The sequence below is a fragment of the Triturus cristatus genome, chromosome 9 (assembly GCF_964204655.1).
Source record: "Triturus cristatus chromosome 9, aTriCri1.1, whole genome shotgun sequence".
NCBI classification, from domain to species: domain Eukaryota; kingdom Metazoa; phylum Chordata; class Amphibia; order Caudata; family Salamandridae; genus Triturus; species Triturus cristatus.
Genome location: NC_140592.1, coordinates 196,569,266 through 196,592,102, shown reverse-complemented (window position 1 = coordinate 196,592,102; position 22,837 = coordinate 196,569,266).

Genomic DNA, 22,837 nt, shown 5'->3' with positions numbered 1-22,837 from the left:
CTGGCGCCCAACCCAAAATCGGGTCCAAACGGAAACGACCAGTATCTGTAAGAAAATGTAAAAGGGTGGTCAAACCCCCTCAAAAACTCAGGAAGTTACATAAACTCGTGAACACAGGAGAGGTAGCTACTAACGAAACTCAAAGCACAGAAAGTGTTACACCTACTAATCTTGTCTCCTTGAACAGCCAGGACGGAGATGACAATCCTTGTACCGACTCTACTGTACCATGTAAAGTTAAGGAGCAATCACTTGTAATTGTTCTCCCTGAACTGGATAAATTGTTTAGATCACTACTCACCCCCATTGAGGATAGAATTGCAAAGCTTGTAGATAGGCTAAACCATTTTGAACAGACTACCTTAGACAATTTTTATTCCACAAAATCACTGATTAAAGCGAATAGGGTGGAAGTAAGCACAAACTCTCAGGTCCTAAACAACCCTGTTATTCAGGATAAGGGAAGAAATCCCCGAAATAGCTCTCCTTTACCTCCCAAACTGAGCAAACCTACAGTTAAAGCCATTACAAAATCCTCAGACAGAACAGAGAGAGCAAACGTTGGCCCTGATTTACCTCAGTCGACCATAATACACCCTACACAGCCTGCAATCCCCCCGACACAAAATCCACCAATCGCAACGAGTGCTGAGGCTACAGTGCGTCACCAAGCGGGAATAGTACCAACAAACGCAAACGTAACTAATAGCACGCAGAAAGCTCAGAATATTCCGGTGGGAGGGAATAGGGCTAACACAGGTTTGTTGGTAGGTAAAACTTCAGTACCGTCCCAAATAAATAACAAACAACAGGCGCTGAAGCCTGTCCCCCAATATGTCCCCCAAGTTCCCAAATCTATCCCACCGCCCGTGGCAAAACAACCCTACAGAAAACCACCAATTAATCTCACCCCAGACTCCTTTCCCTATGTAGCAGTTCTTATAAACGCCCCACCATTACCCCCAGGACAGAGAGAAACTTTCCAGATGCTTAAAAATAAGATCATGCACTGGCTAAAGGAAAACCGTCCTCTGCCTGGTGACATTGACGGGCTAATCATAGGGGTAAGGAGAATAGATTGGATGGGATATACATCGAAAACCTTGGGTGGGGATTGCATAGTGGTCAATTTCCAAGACCCAAGGGTGGCGGGATGGATAACAAGGCAGGGATGGGGAACAAATAAGGGAGGTATCGGAATTGTAGACCTTACCTTTTTCTACCCCCGACCGACTAGTGTAACGACTAGTTTACTCAATGAACCCCTTATTCCCCCTACTGTATCATGGCCAGTCAACCCCTTACCACCTCCTCCTGTAGGTCATAATCATACCACTTACACATATTACAACCCTCATGTAGGATGGCAGGAGCCGGGATGGGGATATTGACAAACCAGTACTGACAGTTTAGGAGGGAACACTAACGAGCCAGAAGGGCAATGTGATGTTCATGGTAATACAACTGTTACAAACTTATTGGTCAATTACATCGAGACGGGGGGTTTGGTCGAAGAAGGTGGTTTTAGACTGGGAACCCTAAATACAAATGCCAAGATAACATACCCAGCCAATACGACAGTGGATCCGACAGATGACCAAGAAAGGCAGACTAATTCTACTGAAAGCCCTATGTTAGCCCAAGTATTTCCATTGATTAACACCCGAGATGGGCTAGATGCTAGCATTGGTACGCTTTTATCTTGGAATGTCGCTGGGCTGGCAAGTAAATTGGATTCCCAATCCTGGGTGGATTTTATAAGTGGGTATGACATCTGTTGCTTCCAAGAAACCTGGGCTTGTGATCCCCTTTTTTGTCTTGGTTATTTGAACTATTGTATACCAGCGTCAAAAGGGGGAAGAGGGCGGCCCAAGGGAGGCTTAACTGTTTGGGTTAGACAGGACCTGCAGGTCAACATCAAAATGTTGGACCTGGGAAATTGTGATTTGCAATTATTAAGAATCTCCGTAGCAAAGGGTCAACTAATAGATTTGTACAATGTCTACGTGAGAGGTAGCAACGTAACCAATTTACCCACCATTGAGCTGTTGTCTACTGCCATTGAGACCAAGTCCCAGGAAAGTGTAACGATAATTGTAGGGGACCTCAACAGGACTTTTGAACCTCTGGACTGTACAAATGACCTCTTGGAGAGCGAAGAGGACAATCTCTGGGGAGTACCACCTCTATGCCTAAAACCTGTAAGGAGATGGACAAAAGAGATCTTATCACTGAATGGAATTTGTATGGAACATGGCTTAAGAGCACTGAACGGGAGGACACCTGGGGACAAGGAGGGCAGCTACACTTTTGACAATGGCATCAACAGGAGCCGAATCGATTACATTTTGTGCAGTCTCCAACTGTGGAAAGGGGATGTTGACATGACAGTTAGGCCCCGGGTTGAAAGTGACCACAACCCCCTCTGTGTGACTCATAGGTGGTGGAATACTGGTGCGGGTAACCCTCTAGTGATATACGATGAAACCCCTGTTATGAGTAATGATGAACGCAGGTTAAAATGGCCCAAGGTACTGGCAAACGAGGCCACTATGACTTACATCAATAATGCTGTTGATTGTGCAATTTCCGCGATGGAAACAGCGGTTCCAGTGGTTCCAGGGGATAGTGGAATCACCGAAATCCACAATAAGTTATTCTCCCTCCTGAGACCATGCTTCTTCATTAAAAAAAGGAAAGGGAAGAAATCTAAAGAAGTGGGAAGGTGGTTTGATAGTCATTGTAGATCAGCACGATTAGCCCTGGGACAAGCCATAAGGAATAGGGACCGCGCCGCTGTGACAAAGAATAGGGAACTGTACAAGATGGCCATCTATCGTGCAAAAAAGAATTGGGATGAAGGCCACTGGGCCGAACTAAAAGAGGCCTCTGATAGTAAAGACTCCAGGGCATTCTGGAAAATCATCAAGTGGGGTAGTGGAGCCGGTCCTGCGAAGCCAGACAACAATGTAGCAGAGGAAGCTTGGGTTGCTTACTTTAGACCTCAGTACGCGGAAGTTAACCATCCTGTGGCAGCTGATAGTATAACACCGGTTTATGCAACCGATGATTTGTTCTCCCTTAGAGAAGTGGAAATTGCCATTGGTTCCGCGAAATGTGGGAGGGCGCCAGGTCCAGATGGCATTCCACCTGATATTTTTAAACACGATATGACCAGATGGGCGAGATATACCCTCCTTGTAGCGAATGCCCTAGCCAAGGGGGAAGTGGTCCCAGACCTCTGGAAAGGCGCAACCATTATCCCCATCCACAAGAAGGGAGATCGTTCACTGCCTGCAAACTATAGGCCCATAAGCTTAATAGCCACCATACAGAAAGTAGTTGGGAGAATGGTAACAAACCAGCTTATGGACTGGGTTGAAGACAACAACGCCCTTTCTCCATACCAAGCGGGATTCAGGCGAGCAACCAGTACCATCGATCAGGTCTTCCGCTTTACCATATTAAGGTGGAAGACCGTTGTACTGGGAAGGGGCTGCCTGTACGTCGCGTTCGTCGACCTACGGACGGCGTTCGACCTAGTCCCCCGGTTTAAGTTATGGTTGGTTTTGCAAAAGTTGGGGATCCCTGCTGATCTGCTAACATTAATTATGCGACTGCACGAATCCAACTTCGCTAGAGTCCAGTGGGGTGGAAGTGGAGAGACAACAGAGGATTTCCCAGTGGAAAGGGGTGTTCGACAGGGCTGTTCCATGGCCCCTTTACTTTTCTCGTTATTTATTAACGGAATCGTTGAGAGGATGCTGGAGGCTAGTGTTGATGCCCCATCGTTAGCGGACACCAGGGTTCCGATCCTGATGTTCGCTGACGACACTCTTATCTTGTCTAAGACCCCCATGGGGCTGCAACGTGCATTAAACATTTTTGATGCTTTTTGCACTGAGCATGGGCTAGAGGTAAATGTGGGAAAAACAAAACTAATGGCTTTCTCCCCCGGACGCAGGAACTACCCCAAGGTAACCTTAAACAGCAGTAGGTTAGACATTGTCAAAGAATTTACGTACCTGGGTGTACAGATTGCAGAGGGCATTGGCTGGACGCATCATGTAGATAAAGTGGTCTTAAAGCACCAGCAGCTTTCTGGTGCTTTAAGGGGGGAACACCGCAAATCCAAAACAAAACCCATAAAACCCGCATTAATAGTGTATGACGCGAAGGTTTTGGGTGCCACATTATATGGTGCGGAGCTATGGGCCTGGGATGGTTTAGCGGCTCTTCAGACTTCAGAGAACAAGTTTATGCAAGGGATTACAAGACTCCCACAGAGTACCCCCTTAACCCCACTGTTTTTGGAGTTGGGTAGACGCACCATTGTAGATAGAGCCCGATTGCGCCCAGTCCTTTACTGGAGACGTCTCTGGACGACTCCAGAAATAAGACAATATGCGGAGGGTTTTCAATGGATTATCAAGGAAGATACCTTCCATAAGATAAAATGGCTAAAACATCTGAAGTCCATGTTAGTAAACTTAGGGTTTTCAAATCTTTGGAATAACCCTGAGGGAGAGATCTTCCCTAGCAAAGAAGCCCTTAAAGAACAATACTGGGATTGGGTTGGCGGTAAGATGCTGAATGACACCAGGGCCGACTCTATGACTGGTCGTTTCCTGGAGATAAAATTTTTTCCTGCCCTGGAAAATTACTGGGACAACATCACGGTACCAATGGACAGGAAACTTGTATTCCAGCTAAGATCAGGATCTATCCCCCTCAAGAAACTGACATCTGGCTGGCATAGACCCACCAATAACTTATGTCCAGCATGCGAAAATGCAGAGGAGAGCATAGGCCATTTTCTTTTCGTATGTCACGCTTATGTGAATCCGAGGAGAAAATGGCTCTCGCCGGTATGCAAAAACTTGGGGACACGAGACAGCACAGTGGCTCTAAGAATCCTACGTACAACAACTCAGGACTCGATAGTCATAGGGGTAGCTAAATACCTGGGTTGGGCATGGGCAATTAGAAGACGGTCCCTGGGGGGAAGCAGGTAACAAGGTATTCCTCTCAACAATGATTAATGTAATACTATTTGTAAATATGGTTTTTATATGCAAATGTTGTATGAGCTGTACTCTATGTTTAATGAATTTTTAATCCGTAATAATGTATTATTGTATAACTGTGTTGATTTTATGTGCTTTTATGAGAATTGTCTCGAATAAAGCTTTGAAAAAAAAAAAAAAAAAAAAATATTGTGCCCAGTAAATTATATTTCCTTTAAACAGAACATTGGGTATGCCATTTGGTCCGGCGGCCCCTTCTGGTTTTAATTTCTTTACAATTTTTTCAAGTTGTTCAATGGTCACGACCAGTGACAGATTTATCTTGCTGTAAGTTGTGTTCGTCTTTTCCCTTTTGTTGTCGACATTTGTTGCCTGTCTTGTTTGGGAAATGTTCGTTTGGTATCTCCATCCATCAGGTCCCGCATTTCTTTAGGCTCTGATTCGGCGTACATTTCACGTACATATTTTTCCCACAGTGCTGCATTTATCCCTGCATTTTGCTGTCTTGTCTGCCCTAGAGTCAAACCGTTTGCCTGCTGCCAAAGATTTTGCCATTCTTTTGTTTGCTTGAGCTGAGAAGACGGTTCCACAGATCTTGTTGGTATCTATTTTTTTTCTTCCCAGCAGTTTTTCTTATACTGTGTTCTTAGTCCACATAATCTGTTTTTATCATCTCTTTTTCCTTGCTTTGTCTGTTTTGAAATTGTTCTGGTTTCCTGCAGTATTTGCATTTTTTCGTTGCGTAGCTTCCTACTATACCATGTTTGCCGGTTTTTTAGACTTTCCCATGTTTTTGGTTGTTCCCCTTCTATCATTTGTTCGCTGTCCCAACTTTCTTGTTTGTCTTTTATTGTGTCAAATGATCGAGCATGCAAACTCATCTCCGCCATCAGTTTTTCTATCCCCTTTCCCCGCCATGTCAAGCTTTTTAAGTTGAATGTGACAGGAGACAATATTAGCTCTTTTGTTATGTGATTCAGCTCTAGTTTGTAATTTATTCAAATAATTTGGGGAAAGTGATCGGTCTCCGTAAGGAGACTAATTTGAAATTGACATACCTGTTGCATTCATTGCACATTCACTTACTAACGTGTGGTCTAATGTTGAACACTTAGGGGCATATCAACAACAACCGGCGATAATTATCGCTAAGCGCACTTAGCGCTAGGATAATTATCGCCGGCTAGCGTGAATTTTTATCGCTCAGATAGCGTGCTATTAGCAACGCTTATCACAAAAGCAATAAAAATCCTAGCGCTAACTGCCTAACGTGAGATTATCGCTGGAAACCCAGCGATAATCTCACGAAATGTGGCGTTAGCTTGTTGATAGGGTATCACAAACTTAGCCATGATATCCACCCTCCATAGGATATCATGGCTAAGTCAGTCCTGAAGCAGGCGTAAAGAAAGTAGCGATAACAGGGGTTATCACTACTTTTCTTGCCACTCTGCTTCATAGCGTGGGGCTTGATGATAGGAGAAATGTCACTTAGCGATATTTCTCCTGTCATGTTAGGTCAGGAACGTCCACTTTGCATCTCATTAGAGATGCAAAGCTGGGCGTTAAGATTTCGTGCGCTAAAGCAAGGTTTCACGTGTTAGCGTGACCTTGCTAATTAGGCGATAAAATTATCACCGCTTTTCGACCGAAAACGGCCACAAAAGCGGCGATAATTTTCCATCGCCTCGTTGCTGATATGCCCCTTATTTCCTCTTAGAAAGGTGATAGAGACCAGTGTGTCCCCTTTAGTGTTCCCATTCAGAAACCTTAATCCAAGCTTTTCCAACTGGGTTTTATAAATGTTCCCATTTTGATGCAGACTCTTCATCTTCTTTTTTAAAAATAAATTTATGTTGAAAGCTCCTGTAATTATACAAAACACCTGTTGATATTGTCTCTGCACCTTTTTGAGTATTTCACATAAGATTTTCATGTGCTTTGTTTCGACTCTTTTCTGGGGTGGATGTAAACATTTATCAAGATAATTGCTGTCGATAGCCCACTGTCCTTCTGACTTAGTATTGTTGCTGCCTGAATACAGTTTATCCCTATTTCTAATTGTTCTATTTGCCAATTGAAGTATGTTGAGCAAAAAAGGATAAGGGCCCCTTTGGAATGTCCACATTTTGATGTCTTCTCTGCCAACACGTGATGGCCGGCGTATACAGTAGTGTGTACTGGTTTAAGAGACCACGTTTCCAACATTAGGATTATGTTGTAATTTTGTAGAAATTCCATAATTTCATTATGTTGTAGGAGATTTTCAAGCCCATGGACATTCCAGCAGCAGATGTTTAGCCAGTCTTGTTCCATGACTGGTGTATTTGACTTTTTGTCAGAGTTGTGTTATTACTTGATTTCTGTGCACACGAGGTCCTTCCTGTGTTTTTGCCGAGTTATAGTGCTCCTGTTGGCCCCTGTCCGCCAGGATGTTGCTCCAGTACTTAATGATTTTTACATTTTCAAAGTGTCTCTGCTGTGGATCTGCTCCAACTGATCCCCCTTAGGATTGTAAATACTCTTTTGTTTTTGGGCAGCAGTAGTCCTGGATAATGAGGAGGCTCTATTATTTGTAATTCTATCCCCCATGCCTTGAAGATACTGTGGTTGCTCAGAATTTGATCTGTTATTTCCTTTGTGGCCCAATTTGTCATTGTTGCTTCTCTGGTGTCACTGAGAGGATGAGGTATGAATTCCACCGAAGTTAGGTCTCCAGACTCAATGTGAGCAAGGTCCTTTATTTCCTTTATTAGTTTTAATATTTTACCTCTCTTGAGGGTGTTGAATGGTACTTTTGACACATCGTTTGGTATTAATAAAAGCTTGTTTTTTTTAGAGTTCATGATATATTAAAACCTTGTTGTGTTTAGCCCTCTTCCCACTGACCGCATTTTACCCCTTTTTATTGTGTTGGTTCAGTCTTCGTTTATTGCTCGTATACATCTCGTATTTGGTCCTGCACTTTTTATTTTCTTGAATTCTATGGAATTTTGATTGGCTTGTATTTTGTTACTGCCCGTTCTTCTTTTTCTTCCCATCTTTGCTACCTTGTGACTTTATTTTTGTCCTCTTCTGTTAGCTGCTGGTTCTTCCCGCCATCATGATGGTCTATTATTTTTGTTTTAAAGCCGGAACCCGTTCATCCTTGTGTTTTCCCACTATGCTGGTTTTTGTTTGCTAAGGCTTAAGGCCCGCACATGGTTTCATACAATGTTTCTATAGTATCTTGCTCCAACATTTTTGGTGTCTCCACCTCTAATGTCTGTTTGTTTGTGTTGAGTAAATAATTGCCATATGTTTTTTTGTTGTAATACTTTTCCCTTCTTTCGTGCTTTTCTTTGTCTTCTTTTTTCCCTTTTCATTGCTTGTTGTTGTACTGCCTCCACATTTGTGACTCCGCACTCCTTATTTTGATGTCCAATTTTTGGCATCGTTTGTTGATAGGACGAACCATCCCTTGATTCTTTTGTATATACCCTGGGGGAGGGGAGTTTGGCTACTGAAAATACGCTTCTCATGTCTTTGAGGCGTGTGATTATCGTTTGTCCTTATTAACTCTTCTGATTCGTATTCTTGGACTCTTTGTTTCAAGTGCACTCTTGCTGCTTGTGTTGTTACTTCTGTCAAGATGTCCGTAAGAAGTGATGTCAAAGTTTCCAGCCTGTCTCCTAAGATTGTGCAGCGGCTGTGTATATTTATGTTTCGGGGCTCTATGAACCAGGTCATTCAGTGCTTGTAATTTTTTGTCCATCCCCACTGTGTTAACTGCCAAGATATTTAGCAGGTCCACCTGCAGATTCTGTTTATCTGCTTGATGGTATATGGTTGTCAACATCGCGTTCATGGTTGTCATGAGTGCCCCTCAAGTATTGGTCATGTCCTTCTCTATCAGATCTTGATTTTATTTATTTGTTGTTGGGGAGGCCCTGATTACACCTATGTCCTGCCACTCCCTTTGGTCTATGATTAATGCTTATGGTGGTATATTTCCATAGATGAAACTATTTTTATCCTGTGGGGTGCAGCTACCTATCGCGAAGGGGATTAGATTGATTGTAGATTTGTCCTTATCTCTCTCTACCTCTACTTGGGACTTTTGTAATAGTGTCTCTGGGAAGTTGATCCTCCATTGTCAGACATCTTGTGATTGGGATAGTGTTCCACCAAATTCAATGAGAGGTTGTTCCTGTAACTTCTGTATTTCTGCTCTGATCTGAAGATTCTCCCGTATGGCTGTCTTCGGGATCGAGCTGTCCCAGCTTTTTGGATCTTGTGACAAGGAAACATTTTGAACAGTTGAGTTATGGATCTCTGCTTGTACTGTTATTACTTTTGTTGATGCTGCTCCTAACGTGATAGGGTCAGTAAATATTTCCTCTTGATTATGGTCTTTTGGGAGGCGGGGACCTTCATTTCGTGCTGCTGCCGGATTAACTACCTCCAACTCTTTTGGTTGTACCACTTTTGTGGGACTTAGCTCTGCAACTTTTTTTGTTGTTAGAAAATCTGTTATCTTATACCCCTCCTTCTTTTTTATTGCCATTGCTGCTGCATTTGACTTTTTTATTGTTGCTGTTTGTGGAAAAGATTTTTACAGCTTTCCCCTATTTGAGGGCATCTCTGGTTCTAATGTAGAGTCAGAAAAAGACTCTTGCCTTGCTCTCTTTTTTGTTTCTTCATTCTCTGGGCTGTAAATCCTCTATTTTTTCCAGAGCGCATTCTATCCTTGTTCTTTATACCTCTCTTAAAATGGTGATGAATATTGCTTGGGTGAACTTTAGGGAGTCAGCTTATTTTTATTTTGTTGCGCCTTATTGCAGCTTCAGCTTGCTCTCCTACTGGTCTCCGCTGATGTCGGCTGGAGTGCATGGTCCTTTAGTCAGAGGCTAGGTACTAGATATGCCTTCTGACCTTGCCCTCGTCATCCCTCAAGCTGTCCCTGCTCCTCCCTTCCTCCCTCCTCCATATCTCTTGGTCCTCCGGGTTCCTCTGTGATTTGCCCTGCCAGTGCCTGGAAGGTGAGGTGGTGAGGTGGGGGGTTAGGATGCTGGTGAGGGGACTGGTGCTCCTTAAATGCGATGATATACGTATAATAATGTGCTCTTTGGTTCATGGCATTCCTTGGCACTCCCTAGGCTCCCTTAGACTCCCTCGGACTGTGCTCGGACTGTGCTAAATCTGGGAGAGTGATTCTAAGCGTGTGTTGGATCTGGGCAAGTGGGGCTGCTGGGCTGGGCTGCAGGCTGCTCTATCCAGGCCATCTCCACAGTGCACCCGGTGCCTCTCTCTGCACCGCCATGGTACTCACAGCCACTCATGGTCACTCTCTTTCAAATCCCAGAGGTGCAGTTGTTGGCCAAGTTGATTGAGCCCCGGGCCGCGTCTTGGTGTCTTGGGGGATAGCTGGGGGTGAACTAGGGTGAGCCCCTCCCAACCCTCTGCTCACTTGTTAGCTGCTCACGGCGTGGCTCTTCCTCCTTGTTCCTTCTCCTTGCATCATCTCTGTGGGCAGTGGTGGTCTTCTCAAGACTCTGCCTCTGGGTCTCTCAACACAGACTGACAAGAAAATGCAGTTTGCTCCCCCTACTCCAGACCTGTTGGTTTCCAACAGGACATTGTGGTATTCTGATAAGTGTAGCTTCCCAGAGTCCACTCCCCCATCTACTCATGTCAAGCTCACAGAATGCAGGAAGGCCAAGACCTTCTCCTCCCGGAGACTGAATTGCAATGAGGTTCTGGGAGGGCAACCCCCATTACTCTGAGCCTTTAAGTGGGGATTGTTGTACCTGGTACGCACCATCTTGCCTGAGGTCAGTCCACCTACACCTCAAGGTGACCTGTGTGTGCCGGGTGATACCATCATTCACTCTGTTGACTATCCTGTTTCCACATTTCTATTTTCCTACTGAGAGAAGTATGCTGGTCTTGATAACCAAACAATTGAGGTTCTACTCTAATGATTTCTTCCATCAGGCATGTCAGCTGTTGCTCAGTGAAGTGTGTTATTTTTGCTAGACATGATGAGAAAAATAAATGTGAGTGAGTATATGAAAGGAAAAACAAATAAGTGATGCAGAGAAAAAGATGCAAAACAAAAACTTACAGGTGGTGGAGAGTGCTAAATGGGAAGTTGAAAATGGGTAGCTGAGAAAAGAGCTGCCTTTCATGTGGGCTGCAGTTGGAAAGCAAAGGATGCTGGTCAGGGATGGGGTGTGTTTTATAGCGTGATTTGCAGTTGTGTTCACTTGCCAACGCACAGCCACTGGTTACTTTTGTGGCATTTATTTTGGGTGTACTGCAGCAGTCAACAGCTGTTGGGTAACCGATGTTTGTTGACTGCCGCTGGCATACTGTGTGCATGACTGTGTAGTTGTAATACGTTTAGCGGGTGGATAGCGGACCTGGCGGTGTTGGTGGGCACAATGCCATCATTGCAGACTGCCACGTTCCTGGCGGGAAGAGACCCATGGCCGCGGTTGGCATTTCAGACAGCACAACTCGTAATACAGCTGGCGGTAGATCACGGGTGCAGCAGTGTCGTAGAAGACGCAATGTTCTGGTGGTTGGACTACCAAACTTGTAATTAGGCCCTTGGTGTAAATACTTTTTGCTTTAATGAATAAGATTCTGTCTGACCATCTGCCTCTGGGCACTGGTTTAACTGTACCTGCTACCTCACTGAAAGCTACATTCTAAACCTGCTTTTGCCACCTGTCATAATCCCTCTTACAATTTCAGCCCTCACTCACTCCTTCTAACTCACCCATACTCCTTAACTCATTTGTTGCCCTCACTTTCATGTATTCAAACTCACTCTCATACTCTCATTGTTTCTCACTCACTTTCACTCTCATGGACACTCTCAAACACACTAACCCACAATTACTTTCAATCAATCTCATTCACTCTCAATCACTCACAAACACCCACTCACGCATGCTCAGAGAAACAACACTGTTTGTTTTTGCTTACCTTGTTTCCTTTGTTGGCAACTCAAAGGTTCCAAGGCCGCAGCAGGGCAGGAATATGTGTCTGGTCATCGCAACTAGCAATGAATAATTCACAAAAAGGAGCCAGAAAGAGAAACAAGGCCAGGATCGAAAAGGGGGAGACAAACTATAACCCCTCTCCCAGCTAGGAAGCACAGCCGTTAGAAATTAGGTCCCTAGTTGGCGGTGGTTTGTTTACTGTTCAAGTAGGGGCCCACAATCCTAGTCAGTGTAAGTAAGTTACACCCTCAGAATAACCTGTGCTCACTTCCTTCATAGCTTGGCAAGAGCAGTCAGGCTTATCCCCAGAGGCAATGTTTAAAGTATTTTTACACACAAAGTAACACAGTGAAAATACCTCAAAAGGACTCCACACCAGTTTTGAAAAATAGCCAACATTTTTCTGCATTAAAGAAGACTAAAATGAGAACAATTCAGCATACCCAACTCAAGATTTGAAATTTCAAACGTAAATAAAGTTAAAGTGCTTTAGGAATCAATTGTTGCACTTGATCAGGACAAAGTAGCTTAGATTCATTAAAAGTCAAAGATGATGCGTGGCACAGAGGATGCGAGGAGTCAAAAGGCAGGTGATGCATCGGTTCCTTACTGCTATGCAGGTCGATGGAACGTTGATGCTTGGGGACAGTGCTTTCCCCGCAGAGGAGGTGATGCATCACTGTAGGCAGTGATGTGTCAGTTCCTCAAGGGGGTACAAGATTTTTGAGCCACAAACCCCTTGTGATGATGCGTGGCGCATAATTGGCAGGCATGATTCCTTTGTTCCATACTGCAGTGCTGTGTTGTTGATGAAATCGGTGCCCAGAGACAATGCATCAGTGAGGCATTGAAAGTCAAGTTGCGCTGTGTCGATTTCATAGTGGTTAAGCAGGAATTGTGTTGAAGTGGTGCATCACAGACTTTAGTGATGTGGTGCTCGAGACTCACACAGCAGCCGTTCTTCAGAAGCGCTGCGGCAAAACGTCGGGCCAGCATTGAATGCTGGGGTCATTGTGTTGAAAGAGGACCACGCTTTGGTTCAGGCAGCAGTGATGCGTTGAGGTTTGCAATGATGCGCCAATTCTGGATGAAGCTGGAATTGATGCATTGATTTCTCTCCTTGTTGCACCTGAACTCAGTTCCAGGGGCCCAGGAACTGGATGTGGCACCTCTTGGCAAGGCAGGACTCTCAGCAGAGGAGTTGAGGTGATGTTAGGTGAAGTATTTGATGGCCCTGAAACATCCTAACAGGAGGCAAGCTTAGATCAAGGCTTTGGAGAACCTTAGAAAGCAGGATGTGGAAAGCAAAGTCTAGTTCTTTCACTTCCAGGACAGAAGCAGCAAGCAGCAGACCAACACAGCAAAGCAAACAGCAGAGTGAAAGTACCTCCTGAAGCAATACAGCTCTTCTTCTTGGAAAAATGTCCATAATCAAGAAGTGCTCTGAGTATATGGTGTAAAAGGTTCAATACTTTTACCGTTTTCAGCCTTTTGAAGTAGACAACAGTTCTTTGTAGTGGACAAGACCCTGCGCTTCCTTGCCCTGTCCAAAAACACATTACAGGGGGGAGACTTCTATGTGTGAGGACAGGCATAACCCCATTCTGATGTCAGTGTCAACTCCTTCCACCACTCTAGCTCAGGAAGGCCCATCAGCCTGGTGATTGGCCATCACAAAATGTAGGGCATACCTCAGCTACTTTTGCGTCACTGTTTAGAGTGAATGCACAAACAGCCCAACTACCCTTCTTGCCCAGACATGTATTCAGAAACAGGCAGCGGCACAGAATGGTTAAAGTAAGAAAATGCCAACTTTCTAAAAGTATTGCACAAACCATGCCATTCCAGCTTTGACCCAGCCATATGCAAATCAGTCTTGCCCCTGCTCCACAACTTTCTAAATATTGTATTTTCAGACCTTCAATTTAAAAACCAGCTTCACTAAAAGATGCATTTTTAAATTATGAGTCCAGAAACACCAAACTCCAATTTTCTACCAGCTCCCAATTGAAAGATGTTACAAGGCAGCTCCAATGCTTACTTATGGAAGATATAGGCCTTGCTGTAGTAAAAAATCAAAATGAGCAGTATTTCACTACCAGGTCATGTAAAAAACAACAGTACATGTACTGCCTTTTAAATAAACTGCAACCGACCCAAGGGGCTACCTTGGGCCTACCTTTGTTGTGCCTTACATATAATAAAAGGAAAGGTTTGGGCCTGGTAAGTGGGTGCACTTGTCAGGTCGAAATCGCATTTCAAAACAGCATATACAAACACTGCAGTGGCAGGCCTGAGACATGTTTGCAGGGCTACTCGTGTGGGTGGCACAATCAGTGCTGCAAGCTCACTAGTAGCATTTGATTTACATGCCCTTGGCACACATGGTGCAAAGTACTAGGGACTTATTAGTAAATCAAAAAGGCCAATCACAGAGAAACCAAATACCATTACATTTTAGACAGGGAGTCCATGCATGTAAGCATTGGTCAGCAGTTTTAAAGTGCCCAGAGTCCTGAAGCCAGCAAAACAAAAATCCAGCACTTATTCAAAAACAGGAGGTTAGAATCAAAAAGACAGGGGAAATCTTGTTTATCTGAAGTAGCTGGGACATTACAATACAAAGGTTGCCTGCTTAGCTGGTTCTGCTGCCTGGTGCTGGATGGATTCGTTGTCCCATAATTCATCTGCCCCTGGAGGAGGGGCCATCCCTCTAACAACTGCCCATGGGAGAAGCACATGAAAGGTACTGTTTCCTGTTCCATTTCACTCTAGATTACTGGCAGGACATTATTTTATGCTTGAACACGAAGGTGAACTCCACATTGACTGTTCTTAGTAACTTTGTATACTTGGCCAGTATGACTTACTAACCTGAATGAGATACATCCTAATTGACTATTTGACTAACTGATTGCTTGATTTCGAAGTAAAAACCTAAATATTTTGTTTACTAGTTTAGTACGCCCGCCAGGTCAATATGGACATGCATAAGGCTGTAGCCACCCCCCTATAGCGGATACTCCATGCACAACAATTGACTCATTCTTAATGCGAGCAGTTAGTGCTATTACTGAAGAAATAGATAGGGCAGAACGTTGCCTCTCATTAGGGATAGGAGTGGAGGTGGGAGGGGAAACTAGTGTTGAGGATGAGCTACCTCTGGCAGGGAAGGTGCAACTAGAGGGGGCTCCTAGTTTTAGGGTTCTACTGTTATTAAAGGACCGTCTGTTCAAACCATGTCAGACCCAAGGCTCGATACGTCAGAAGATTCCTCCCTTGTATTTGCTGGACTGCCTACACCAAAGAGGAAACAAAGTTGTAAGTACGCTCAAACAATGGTTGGTAGCCCAAGAGGTCAGAAAAGGTCTAACCCAAGGCCCCTTGAGGCTATTAATGAGGACGCAAATGATCCAGATACCCCAGTGAAGACACAACTGGTCCTAATAGTACTCACCATAGTAACTAAAACAGAAGATCTGTTAACTCCAATTAGAGAAAAACTTGACAGTCTCATAAAAGAAGTGGATATGCTTAGTTCCATCTGCAGATGTTCCATGAGTGGTGCTATGAGGAGAGATGAAAAAGGGGAGGGTGAAATGTCCAAATTACTACTGTATGTTATATCACCCCTCGATGTAGAATCAAACAAGGAGGCAAGTGAATGCTAAATGGAGAAGAGGTGCATGGGTGTTTCTATTGCAGGGCCCAGCTATAGGGATCACAAGACTAGGCCTGCTCCCTTGGGTACTATGAGGTCCACTGCACAGCAGATAGCAGGAAATAAAGGCCAACTAAAACAAAGGGATATGGCAGGCCTGAGGTGCACCCCTTAATGTATAACTCAGTAGGGAATAATGGTGTACTAAGCGGAGGAGCCACTGTTTCGATACATTTACCCCCGGAATGCTGTCCATATGTGACAGTCTTGGTCAATGTCCCCCCTATGTGACCTGGTCAAGTACAAACACATGATTCTCTAAAGACAATAGTGGTACATATGCTGCACATTAACAGCCAATACCCAGTGGCGGGAGCTGATCAAATCATACGAACATGGAGAGTGAGCTTATTATTCATTTTAGATACCTGAACTGGGCTTGAGATACACTAGTGAGGGCAACCCCCCCATCCAGCTGGACCAGAATGTGTCCTATCAGCCCCTCGGTTTCCTCTATAGGCACTTAAGCCCTATACAGCGTTTAGAAGGTGGGATCTGTAGTCTACCTATGGCCCCAGACAGAGAAAAGCAACCCTGTTTAGCTCTGCCTGACTCTAATAGGTTCCAAGTATTGGGCTCCCTACAGGGAAATGATTGACAAGAATCAGGTCATATTTTAATGACTAAGGCTATAATACCGAGGGATTGGAAACATGATACTGATGTGAGCAATATTGATGTCACCGCCCTAACTACTTATGTCCAGAGTACTGATAAGCCGCTCATTGAGAACACCATTGTGGGTAATATTTGCCAATGTGAGGATCTGCACAATATGTCTGTTACTAGTAGTTTTGGCTATGCAATGGAAAGTGGTTATAAAATTGCAACTTGTATTATTGCTGGACTAGCGAGTAAACAGGGCTACCTAAGATGGCCTGATTTTAATAATGTACTTGATGCAATTTTCTTACAGGAAACGTGGTGTATAGCCCCTATTTATTTTGAGGGATTTTCTTCCTATTGGCTAAAGGCGATACCATCCCCTGCTGGTAGGGGCAAAAGGGTTTTATGATTCTTTTATCAAATAAGGTTCCGGTAAATGTTAAGAGAGTTGTTACTATTGAGTCGCACTCACAAATAATATAGTTAACCTTTCAAGGTGGAAGGGATTGGGTTCTGGGTAACCCTGGGCGTAGTTCGCGAAGTAGCACTACGTGAAGCTACGCAAAGTGCACTTCGCACTACGCGAGCTACGCGTAGCACTTCGCGAACTGCGTAGTACCCTGTTCGCACTGTGCAAGATGTCGTTTTAAATGATTGCACAGTGCGGACAAGCAACCGGCACTGTGCAATCATTGAAAACGGCATCTTGCACAGTGCGAGCTGTAGTTTTCTGCCGCTCGAGTAGATTTTTACTCGAGCGGCATCTTTCTCAACACGGACTGGTAGTTTCTCATCGCGAGCGGTCGCGAGCATACGTGACCACTCGCAATGAGAAACCTGACCTCCTAGCGTTGAGAATCTCGACGGGAGGTTTATTTTGCACGCTTACGATCGCCAACTTGATGTTGCTGACCGCGAACGAGGAAAAAGTCCCGCCGGGATGTCATTTTGCTTGCTCGCGGTGGCCAACTTGACGTTGAGGACCGCGAGCAAGCAAAAAATTACCGCTGCACTACGCAACAGTACGCTACGCGTGTTTGCACTGTGCTACGTGCAATTTGGTAGTGTGAAGTAGCGCAAACTTCGCAAACTACGTGAGCGTAGCGTAGTGCTATGCTCAGACGTGAGTCCCTTGCTCACTTTGCCACTGGATTCAAGCAAGCCTGGCTGAAGACGGCTGAAATGCCAGAAACCGGTCCTAGGAAGCTTGTTTCCGGTCCAGGGAAGGCATGGCTTGGCAGTTTGGGCTGGACTGTTCCCATGAGGCACAGGGTCAGACTGATTTGCATATGGCCATGTCTGAACTGGGGTGGCAAAGTGGGCTAAAGAACGGTGATGGATCAAACCCAGATCTGTTGACTGGGTGTGAGTGTTTAATTGGTTCTGATGCTCCGTCCATCACCACCCCCTTTTGTGCCGCTTTGTCCGCCATAAGTTGGCAGGGTATGCTCAGACGTGAGTCCCTTGCTCACTTGGCCACTGGATTCAAGCAAGCCTGGCTGAAGACGGCTGAAATGCCAGAAACCGGTCCTAGGAAGCTTGTTTCCGGTCCAGGGAAGGCATGGCTTGGCAGTTTGGGCTGGACTGTTCCCTTGAGGCACAGGGTCAGTCTGATTTGCATATGGCCATGTCTGAACTGGGGTGGCAGAGTGGGCTAAAGAACGGTGATGGACAAAACCCAGATCTGTTGACTGGGTGTGAGTGTTTAATTGGTTCTGATGCTCCGTCCATCACCACCCCCTTTTGTACCGCTTTGTCCGCCATAAGTTGGCAGGGTATGCTCAGACGTGAGTCCCTTGCTCACTTTGCCACTGGATTCAAGCAAGCCTGGCTGAAGACGGCTGAAATGCCAGAAACCGGTCCTAGGAAGCTTGTTTCCGGTCCAGGGAAGGCATGGCTTGGCAGTTTGGGCTGGACTGTTCCCATGAGGCACAGGGTCAGACTGATTTGCATATGGCCATGTCTGAACTGGGGTGGCAGAGTGGGCTAAAGAACGGTGATGGATCAAACCCAGATCTGTTGACTGGGTGTGAGTGTTTAATTGGTTCTGATGCTCCGTCCATCACCACCCCCTTTTGTACCGCTTTGTCCGCCATAAGTTGGCAGGGTATGCTCAGACGTGAGTCCCTTGCTCACTTTGCCACTGGATTCAAGCAAGCCTGACTGAAGACGGCTGAAATGCCAGAAACCGGTCCTAGGAAGCTTGTTTCCGGTCCAGGGAAGGCATGGCTTGGCAGTTTGGGCTGGACTGTTCCCATGAGGCACAGGGTCAGACTGATTTGCATATGGCCATGTCTGAACTGGGGTGGCAGAGTGGGCTAAAGAACGGTGATGGATCAAACCCAGATCTGTTGACTGGGTGTGAGTGTTTAATTGGTTCTGATGCTCCGTCCATCACCACCCCCTTTTGTACCGCTTTGTCCGCCATAAGTTGGCAGGGTATGCTCAGACGTGAGTCCCTTGCTCACTTTGCCACTGGATTCAAGCAAGCCTGACTGAAGACGGCTGAAATGCCAGAAACCGGTCCTAGGAAGCTTGTTTCCGGTCCAGGGAAGTCATGGCTTGGCAGTTTGGGCTGGACTGTTCCCATGAGGCACAGGGTCAGACTGATTTGCATATGGCCATGTCTGAACTGGGGTGGCAGAGTGGGCTAAAGAACGGTGATGGATCAAACCCAGATCTGTTGACTGGGTGTGAGTGTTTAATTGGTTCTGATGCTCCGTCCATCACCACCCCCTTTTGTACCGCTTTGTCCGCCATAAGTTGGCAGGGTATGCTCAGACGTGAGTCCCTTGCTCACTTTGCCACTGGATTCAAGCAAGCCTGGCTGAAGACGGCTGAAATGCCAGAAACCGGTCCTAGGAAGCTTGTTTCCGGTCCAGGGAAGGCATGGCTTGGCAGTTTGGGCTGGACTGTTCCCATGAGGCACAGGGTCAGACTGATTTGCATACGGCCATGTCTGAACTGGGGTGGCAGAGTGGGCTAAAGAACGGTGATGGATCAAACCCAGATCTGTTGACTGGGTGTGAGTGTTTAATTGGTTCTGATGCTCCGTCCATCACCACCCCCTTTTGTACCGCTTTGTCCGCCATAAGTTGGCAGGGTATGCTCAGACGTGAGTCCCTTGCTCACTTTGCCACTGGATTCAAGCAAGCCTGGCTGAAGACGGCTGAAATGCCAGAAACCGGTCCTAGGAAGCTTGTTTCCGGTCCAGGGAAGGCATGGCTTGGCAGTTTGGGCTGGACTGTTCCCATGAGGCACAGGGTCAGACTGATTTGCATATGGCCATGTCTGAACTGGGGTGGCAGAGTGGGCTAAAGAACGGTGATGGATCAAACCCAGATCTGTTGACTGGGTGTGAGTGTTTAATTGGTTCTGATGCTCCGTCCATCACCACCCCCTTTTGTACCGCTTTGTCCGCCATAAGTTGGCAGGGTATGCTCAGACGTGAGTCCCTTGCTCACTTTGCCACTGGATTAAAGCAAGCCTGGCTGAAGACGGCTGAAATGCCAGAAACCGGTCCTAGGAAGCTTGTTTCCGGTCCAGGGAAGGCATGGCTTGGCAGTTTGGGCTGGACTGTTCCCATGAGGCACAGGGTCAGACTGATTTGCATATGGCCATGTCTGAACTGGGGTGGCAGAGTGGGCTAAAGAACGGTGATGGATCAAACCCAGATCTGTTGACTGGGTGTGAGTGTTTAATTGGTTCTGATGCTCCGTCCATCACCACCCCCTTTTGTACAGGCTTAGTTCTGGGCAATTTTTATAAAAATGAGTTTGACTTGAGGAAATTCGATTTTCGATCTCGCTTGTATTCAGCCACCATTTTTTGTGTTCCACCGCCATTTTGTGTTGCCCTCACTCAGGCAGCACAATGAATGAAGTTTTTCTGCTGATCTTACTTCGACGTGTCAAATAACCTTCTGCCTCTGTTTACGAGACTGATGTCAGGGACTGGCTGAGTCCACTAATCCGCGTCTGGTTTGACTAAACCTTGTCTCAACTGTCTGTTAGTTCACACCATTCTTTCCTGACTTTATCTTATCTTCTGCCTTCGTTATTCCCTACTTGTATTCTCTCATTTCACAACTGTCCTCCAAAGCATACAAATGTCCTGCCACCTGCAAGTTGAGTTGTAGACATTACCACTGATTAACTTGTGGGGAGGGGTGACAAAAACAGTTGGAAGAGAGGTTTATTTGGGTTACTTGATATCTTGTTTTCAAACTTTTCTCATTGGTTATATCTTGTTTTCAAACTCTTCTCATTGGATAACCATGTATGCATTGGGAGTGTTCTTGGTGAATCTATGTGCTATAAAAGATTGTGCGCCACGGAGTAAGGTGGCAGTCTCCTAAGAACATACTGAGTGTACTTCTGGGACAACTGTACTTAGCTGCAGCTAATAAACCTGATCTTCTACGCTCAACAGAATGTCCTGTGTCTCTGTTCAACAAAGCAGGTGAACTCAGGAGATTAAGGAATGCCCTGCGCCGCCAGGACCATAAGGCCCTGGTTCTTCAGACTCAACCCATAAAATAGTCTCAGAACTTGATAGCAGGCTAGATACCCTGTTAAGTCCAATTAAAAACAGCATTGCGCTTATTTGGGCTGGGGATTTTAACCCCTTGCGTGCAGGTTTATTTCTCCAGCTGTGCGGGAGAAATAAACGGCGTTCGAGAACACGACGTCTCCCGGCCGTCGTGCGCACACGCCCACCGTAATGCACGGCGGCCGGGAGACGTTGTGCGCACACAAGGGGTTAATATTCACACCTGTCCTCTGTCTGCTACCCAGGTACGTGGGGTACCCAGCCATGATGCTGATGGCTACATACACTTTCCACATAATGATTATGGTGGTACCCTGAAGATAATGATTACTAAGTATGACTTAGAACTGTTACAGTGTGCCCACAACAATAATGGAGACCAGATACCGACCTTCATAGACAGGAATTCCTCATTCATTATTGATCATGTGTTGGTTTCAACAAATGTTAGCAATCAGTGTTTAACACTGAGGGTAGCTCAGCCAGCATTGAGCGATCATAATTGTATTATTTTGACAGCCCTCTTCTGGAACACGTATTAGGTGGGATGGAGTTGATTGCATTAAAACTTTACGTGAAAATGTTTTAATGTGTGGCAAAGAGATTTCTTTTTGTCTTAATGATGATGTTAGCTCTACCCAATTGTTAACAAATTTTACCAAGATAAATGATTTAACTAATGGAATACTGACCCACCCCTATCAGTCAAGACAGGGGCAAAGAAGAGGTTGGTTCGATCACACATGTACCTCACTTTCCAATCTATTGAAGCAGGCCCTGCACTGCCAACCTAGAGATAATGGTTTGATTAAGACCCTTTCTTTAATTATAAAAAAGCTATTTGTGCCAGAAAAAAGGAGCTACAAGAGGCAGCATGGGTCAAGCTGTCTGCGGCTGGGGACACTGGGGACACTGTCAACAATAAACTGTTCTGGGAAACAGCTAACTCATGATTTTTAAAGAGTGACACTTCCCCAGAGTTGCTATCACATCTTACCTGTGGAGCTTGGATAGCCCATTTTACAAATATTTTTAACCCTTCTGACGAGTAAGAGCGACGCATTCAGAGGAAAACACAAAGTGACTGGCCCCCCCTACCATTAAACATCTTGATTGAAGAGGTACAAGCTGCTAATGATTTGTGGGGACCAATCCTATCTAGGATTTTCAATATAGCTGCAATAGAAGGGATCCCCCTTCGTGGGTGAAGTCTGTTATCATACCCATTTATAAAAAAGGTAATAAATCAGAACCCTAAAATTACCATCTAATATCTCTACTAGACTCATCCGCAAAAGTGAGGAGTAAAGTCATATTAATGAGATTCGAAGAGTGGGCAAATGATAATGAGATACTTTACCCAGTGCAGTTTGGATTCATAAAAGGGGCGGGACGATAGAACAATGTATAAATCTAGAATTGTTAAAAGGTAAATAGACGTGCCAAAAAAGGGAGACTATTTATGTTTTACTGATCTTAGCAGTGCTTTCAATTTTGTTGACCACTCTAATCTTTGGCCGACCTTACTTACCCTTGGTGCACCCAAATCAATAATATGTTTTCTTGCAAGGATTTATGAGATCCTATCAAGTAAACTGCGATTTGGACCTGGGAGCAAAGCACGCCAAAGTTTGATGCGAAACGAGGCATACGCCAGGGCTGCGTCCTTGCCCCGATACTTTTCTCACTGTTTATCAATGAGGTGGATAAGGTACTACAAGCGGTACAATCAGATGCCCCGCAAATCCCTGGGAGCCCCACCCCAGTGTTATTTTATGCAGACAATGCTGTATTATTATCTAGGACCCAGGAGGTCTTACAGCGACTAATCAACAGCTTTGGGGATTTTATCACGCAAGGAGATTGACAGTCAATAAATCCAAGACATATACCATGATCTGTAGGCCTAAATCAAAGAAATGTAAAACGTTTTATATTGA